This window comes from Eulemur rufifrons, chromosome 9 (assembly GCF_041146395.1).
Source record: "Eulemur rufifrons isolate Redbay chromosome 9, OSU_ERuf_1, whole genome shotgun sequence".
Taxonomy (NCBI): domain Eukaryota; kingdom Metazoa; phylum Chordata; class Mammalia; order Primates; family Lemuridae; genus Eulemur; species Eulemur rufifrons.
This window is the reverse complement of record NC_090991.1, coordinates 37,826,498-37,834,034: the sequence shown is the minus strand read 5'-3', so window position 1 is coordinate 37,834,034 and position 7,537 is coordinate 37,826,498. Positions and strand designations below refer to the sequence as shown.

At 36.4% G+C, this 7,537-nt stretch overlaps 1 non-coding gene across 1 annotated transcript; it reads right to left on the bottom strand.

The window, feature by feature from the left end:
- Positions 1-4,282: 4,282 nt before the first annotated feature.
- Positions 4,283-4,446, bottom strand: LOC138392814 (U1 spliceosomal RNA). Its single transcript, XR_011235080.1, has one exon. It is a non-coding gene; the product is annotated as a U1 spliceosomal RNA (small nuclear RNA).
- Positions 4,447-7,537: the final 3,091 nt, after the last annotated feature.

Sequence of the window (7,537 nt, the reverse complement as noted above, 5' to 3'; positions counted from 1 at the left end):
GTGGTCTCGAGCAAAGGTTGAGAGTGACTTTGTCCCTGAACAGATAAGTCAGTTGACGGAAGACTGTTGTGTGATGATGATGGTCCTTTGGGGAGCGGATCAGCAGCAGGAAGGCTGGCAGCAGCTGGATCCGCAGCTCTGGGTGAGGCAACCAGGCAGGCAGACGGAGGTGGGGTGGTAGCAGGTCCTGGTGCAGTACACGGGCGCACAGCTGCTGGGCTGGCAGCAGGGTGTGCTGCAGCAAGTGGGGCGGCAGCAAGGCTGGCAGCAGCTGGACACACAGCAGCTGGGCTGGCAGCAGGGTGTGCTGCAGCAGGTGGTCACAGAGGTAGGTTTCCAGCAGGTGGTCCTGCAGCAGGTGGTTGGACAGCAAGTTGGTTGGCAGGAAGGCTGGCAGCAGCTGGACTCACAGCAGCTGGGCTGGCAGGAGGGTGTGCTGCAGCAGGTGGTCTCACAGGTAGGTTGCCAGCAGGTGGTCCTGCAGCAGGTGGTCCTGCAGCAGGTGGTTGGACAGCAGGTTGGGCGGCAGCAAGGCTGGCAGCAGCTGGACTCACAGCAGCTGGGCTGGCAGCAGGTGGTCCTGTAGCAGATGGTCCTGCAGCAGGTGGGCTGGCAGCAAGGGGAGGAGCAGTGGGTCATGGTGTTGGGGTGGAGGGTCGGCTCCTGTTCAGAGGTGAGTTTCCCAGAATCTGAGGAGTCTTTCCAATCTGGACCTTTTATACCTGGTACCTCAAAGTTTGGACCAATGAGCAGAACTTGTCTTTGATATTATGTTAATTTCTCTAGGTCATTGGGAAATGCCCCAAGGGGGATGTTGTTTTATGAATTTTCTTTGGGTAGTTGATTTGTTTGCTTTTCTAATTGACAAATAAACAATCAGAGCTATTTTCCTGAAATGAGAAATAAGTCATTCTCCAAATCAATTAAGCATTAATCCTCATTTTTAAGTTGAATACAGTATTTGCTCATCTAACAGGTCCAGCTTAGCCTGGTGAGAGGTGAAGACAGTTGTCAGTCTTCTATTTTCCCTGGGTGCTATTTATTTTGCAAAGTACCTCTGAAGAAAGAGTGTTGTTGAGTCATGGTGATGAGTTAAAATGAAGTTTAGGGAGGCTTCTTATACCTCCTGTAACATAGAAGCCAGCATAAGATTGATCTTCCTGCTGTAAACAATGATGAACGGTAGGTAAATATATAAAACAACTGTTTGCAGATATTGAACCGCAATCAACTTTGGGCTATAATATTAAAGGAAAGAAACATGGTGTGAGGCCCAACTTATCCCAGGTTTCTCCCCTTATGTTCTTCCCAAACTGCAGTGCCAGCAGGAATAGAGTCTAAGCAGAGAGCAGAGAAGAAAGGGACAGGTGCTGAATGGGTTTATTATAGTTCATTTGCTCAGCTCAAAATATGATTTTTTATGACTAAATTTTCTTAAGTTTGATCTAGTTGAAATTATCAACCATTTCTTTTAAAATAATACTATTGTTGTCTTGCTCAGGAGATATTTGTCTACTTCATGATGCAAAAATTATGAACATAAATTATCTAGGAAGGGTTTTAAGATTTTTTGATCTTCAAGCTATTAATATACCTGCAATTTTTTTTGGTAAATTATGAGTGATTGGAATCCAAGTTCATCTTTTCCATGTAGATACTTTCTTCCAGCTTTGATTAGGGAACACTCTCTGTTTGATTGCTAGATATGTCCCCATTTTCATCCAGAATATTATTTATTTGTGTCTTCTCTCTCTTTCTTGATCAATCTTGACAGTGGCTTATCATTTCTTAGTATTTTTTTTTAAAACAAATTTTGGCTTCGTTAGTCTTCTCCATTGTATCTTTGTTAACTATTTTATTACTTTACATTTTAATTTATGCTTTTTTGGCTAATTCTATTTTTCTTTTTCTTATTCACTAAGATAAACAGTTTACTTATTTCGAGGTTTTCTTCTGGTTTAATGTAAGCATTTAAGGCTATAAAGTTAGTTAAATCACCATTTTTATAGCACTCCACAAGTTTTAATATGTAATACTTTCATTATAAGTCAGTTACACATTCTTTCCTTCACATTGTGAATTCTTAAGTTTTGGTCTTCCAAGTCAGTATATCTTCTGCAATTTATCTCATCTATTGTGTACTTTCATGACTATATGTTCTATTATATTTTGTAACTAATGTTATGCTTGGTTCTATCACCTCCTCCCATTATACATGCTTATTTTTATTAAATTTTAATTTTCAAGTAAGTTCAGACTTAGAGAAAGTTGCAAAAATGATACAAAGGCTTCCCATATGCTTTCATTTGAATTCTTAAATGTTAACACTTTACTATGTTTTCTTTCACATTATTATATACATATAAAATATGTATATATGTGTGTATTTCTTTAATCAAATAGCCCAAAGATAAAAACCAAGGTATTAACACTGGCATAGGATATTATCTCTGCTTGGTTCTTATTAATGTTTTCTTGTATTTGTGTATATTGCTAATAGCTTCCCTTATCTTTTTATATGTATCTATGATATTTAGTTAAAACCCAGTTGAAGACTTCCTAGAAGATGGATTGGACATAATTTTCTATATTCTTCCTGCTAAATACAACTAAAAACTCTGGACATTATATATAAAGCAGACACAAGAGGACTCTGAAAGGTGGAGAGAAGAAGGCAGGCAGGTTAGGAACAATAAGGTGGAGTTTCCTAAGTTTTCTTTTTGCTGCATGTACCCCAGACTTTAGTCCCAGACTTGGAGCTTAAGATGCCTGCAACTCTGAAACTCCAGTGAACCCACACACAAAAATCTCAATAAAAGCTTTCTGTCATTACCTGAAAGATCAGAAAAGTGGTGGCATAGCAAGAAGAAAAAATTTTAAGTGATACCTGCTCTGCTCCAGAAAAAACTGGGGCTTCACTGCCAGCCACACCAGCAAAAGCCAAGGGAGGAGCCGAGACTTCCATCCCTGAGAAGCTATAATGAGTTGCCGTACTCCCCCACTGGGATGGTGTTAGAGAAGGCCAAGTAGAGCTTTGAAACTTTCACCTCTGCCAGCCAGTAATAAGCCCCCACCCTGCACACAGTGTCTGTGAAGACAGTGTGGGAGCCAGAGCTCCCACCTCTGCTCAGCAGGAACAGGAGCTTCCCCACATGGGAATCAACACAGCCTGAATAGGGGAACTGGGCTTCTACCTTCATGTGATGGTAATGAGGCAGCCCCCCACCCCCGTCCCATTTTCCTGCTGGAACAATATCAGAGAAATCTATCCCAAACAGAAGATTTATATAAGATCCAGAGTCTCATAATATAATACAAGCATGTCCTGGTACTAACAACAACAACAAAAATCACTTAACATACAAGAACCAGGAAAATCTGTCACTGGATGAAAAAAGACAATCAATGGCCATGCTGAGATGCTAGAGATGTTAGAATTACCTGGTAAAGATTTTGAAGCGGTCATGACAATAATAATTCAATGAGCAATTATAAATACACTTAAACAAATGAAAATATAGAAAGTGTCAGCAAAGAAATAGAAGCTATAACAAAGAACTAAATGTAAATTTTGGAACTGAAAAATACAATAACCAAAATAGAAAGCTCAGTGGATGGTTCAACAGCAGAACTGCAGTGACAATGAAAGTACCAGTGAACTGGAAGATAGAACAATAGAAATTACCCACCTGAACAACAGTGAAAATAGACTGAAAAAAAAATTAACAGAGCTTAAGGGACTTGTGGACTAAAAAATATATATATATATCTGAAATTCCTATTAACAGAGTCTTAGAGAGAGAATAAAGATGACAGGGCTGAAAAAGTACTAAAAAATTATAGCTGAAAATTCCCCCAATTTGACACAAGAAATAAACCTACAAATTCAAGAAAGTGAGTGAATCCCAATCAGGATAAACTCAAAGAAATCTGTGCCAAGACACATAGTAGATAAACTTCTGAAAACTAAAGACAGAGAAAAAATTATGAGTAATTATGATTGCAGCCAGAGAAAAACAATGCCTTACTCATAGGGGAAAACAATTAAGATTACAGTGGATTTCTCATTATAAACCATGGAGGCAAGAAGAAGAAATTGTGTGTGTGTGTGTGTGTGTGTGTGTGTATATATATATATATATATATATAAAGCTTATATATATGCACACATATATAAAATTTATATATGAAATGTATTTATATATAGTATATATAATATAATATACATATAATATCAGTATGTATGTGTGTGTGTATATATACATATATATAGTATCAGTATCAGGGGAGAGCATGAACACAGTCCCCGACTACCAAAGATTATGCAGTTGAGTGTCCCACATTTGGGGAAATCACAGAGGTCAGAACATCTGTAGTGCAATGGATAAGCCTCGCCCTGGCAAAACCACCTTCATGATCATGGTATCTCCCCTGCCAGGTGAGTATGCACAATATTTTTTAAGTGCTGAAAGAAAGGACTGTCAGCCCAGAATCCTTTACTCAGTGCAAATATACTTCATGAATGAAGGGTGTGGCAAAATCAATGCTCCAAGTGTGAAAAACGACTGCCAACTGGGATTCACTTCTGCTTACTGGACCCAGCAGTCACTGGGTCTGTTGATGAAGAACTGCTGCTGGGAGAAAGTAGCAGCAAAGGCAGCAAATGAGAAGTGCCCCTGTCATCTTCTAGCTCTGTCCCATGACAGAGCCTAAATAGTGAGCCATCGACTAAGAGAGATGTGTTTTGCAGAGTTCCAGCCTCAGCACCACAGAGTAGAACGTAGAGGGTGGGTTTGCTCCTGTGACACACAGCTGAAAATCTAGCACAGTCTGCCTGTGATTTACCTTTCATATAATTTCTTAGGTGAAGTTTCTGATCAATTCTTTTGTTCATTAAAAAAATTGGGTTATTTGTCTTCTTATTGAGCTGCAAGGGTTCTTTATCTTTATATGCTCCACATAAAATATCTTTATCAGATATGTGTTTTGCAAATATTTTTTCCCAGTCTAGGCCTTTCTTTTCATTTTTTTAAACACTGTCTTTCAAAAACCAAAAGTTTAAAATTTTGATAAGTTCACTTTATCATTTTTTTCATTTTATTATTCATGGCTTTTGTATTCATCTAAGAAATATATGCCTAACCTAAAGTCAAAAGCTTTTTCCTATGTTTCCTTCTAGAAATTTTGTAGCTTTAGGTTTTACATTTAGGTCTATGATTCATTTTGAGTTGATTTTTTTACACGATGTGAACTAAGAGTTGAAGTCCTTTTTTTTTTTTTTTGTACATGGGTGTTTAGTTGTTCCAGCACCATTTGTTCCAAAGACCACATTTTCTCCACATATTAACTTGACACCTTTTTCAAAAATCAATGGATAATATGTATAAATCTATTTCTAGACTCTCAATTTTGTTCCATTGGTCTGTATCTCTATCATATCCCCAATACTCCCCCAAATAGCTTTGTTTTTGAAGCCAGAAAAATGTTGTACTATTTATGCAATTTCATGCAAGTTACTTTACCTCCCTCAACACTGATTTTCTCAGCTCTAATACGGAGGCAATAGTAATCCACCTTTCAGGATTGTATGAGAATGAGAGATAGTGTAGATGAAGCAATGAGTTCAATACCTAGTATATAGCAGGCTTTCAGTATATGTTAGCAATTCACCCATACATTCCCTCTGTTGGAAAGTTTTGTAACCTGGCAGAGAACAATGGATATTTATAGTTATATGCCATCTTATGTGCCCAAAATTATTTCTATTATTTTCATATATAATCCAGAATATTTACAAAATATATTCATAAAAATATGTTCTAAACATGTTCTTGTAGCCTTCTTTCCATCTCTTCTTCCCTCTTTCCTGAGTAATTTAGCCTAAATAGAAAGTGAGTGTGTGCATGGGATAGGGGTGGTCTAAAGAAATAGCATACTTCATTTCTTTTTTTTTTAATTAAAATAATCTTAAACTTATAGAAAAAAATTCAAGAATAGTTCAAAGAATTTTTTTCTTTATGACAAAATGATGCTTTATCACCTCTAAACATCAGTGTGTGTTTCCTTACATCAAGGGCATTCATTCTCCTCCATAACCACAGTGGAATTTAAAACCAGGCTTTTACTCTTGCAAACAATGCTGCAAAGAACATTCTGGAACTTACACCTTGCAGCACACGTAAAGGTGTATCTGTTGAATATGTTTCTAGAAGTGAATTTGCTCAATAAAAACACATGCACATTTCCACAGCTGACAAATTAATTTGATATTAGTAAATATAATTTGATACTATTAATATTATCAAATTTAAGATACTGCTAAATTACCATCTAAAGAAGATACTTAAATGTAAAACTCTGCCATCTGTATATGAAAATATATTTTCTTATAACTTCACTAATTTATTAAAGTCTTTAAACTTAAATATTTTATATTTGTCATTATAAACAGCAACTATTCACTGCTGTAACTCCAGAGCATACAGTAGAACTTGACACACATTAGGTGTTCAGTAGATGGCTTGATGAATGAAAAAATTGTTCAATTAAAATGTTTTAAATTATGAATGAGACTGAACACTTTCAAAAAGTTCAAAAAGCATTTAATTTTTTTTTTTTTTTAGTGAAATGCCCATTATTATCTTTTACTCAATTTTCTATTTGGTTATTAGCCTTTTTTTCTTGTTAGATTGTAAGAAGTATTCATGCATTAAGGAAATTAGTTACTTTTTAATAGATTGATTAATATATTTATTATATATTTCCAGATCCCCCTTCAACCTTTTGGTTTTATTTAAGGTTTTTTTTTTTTTTTTTTTTTTTTAATCAAGTAGTTAAATTTTTTCTGTTGTAAATTTTTTCAATCTTTTTCTTTTTTTCCAGATTTCAGAAATTTTATTCATTTATTTTTATTTCAGCATATTATGGGGGTACAAAAGTTTAGGTTGCATATATTGCCCTTGCCTCCCCACCCCAAATCAGGACTTCAAGCATGTCCATCCCCTAGACGGTGTGCATAGTACTCATTATGATCTTTTTCTTTATTGCTATTAAGTTTTCTGTCTTAGAAAAGCCATTCCACCTCAGGAGATTTTAAGAAAATCTCCTCCAAGTTTTCTACTAGTACTTTCACAGTTTATTTTTCCCTGAAGAGTCTTCAGAAAACAGGAAACACTGTCCCACTTGAGGACTGGAGTGAGACACAAAGCTTTCAGGATGACACATAGAATGTTGAGTTTCAAATGATCAATCACATGACAATCAATTGGATGAGTAATCTTAGGAGTCTTTGAAACTGATGATACACATAAGGAATAAGACAAGAGAAGACTCAGGAAGAAAGACTGGATTGGATAAACCCTAACACAAAGAAAGAAAAAAATGCATTTTATCTTTTACACAGATTGTCCCACAATTAACTAATTTGATAATTGTTCATCAATTAAGATAAACAATAACAAGGAAATAGTCCTTAACATGGTGACAGCAGCCTCTCAGCTGGGTATAAAAGTGGGCATAGGGTAAGAGGACTCACACA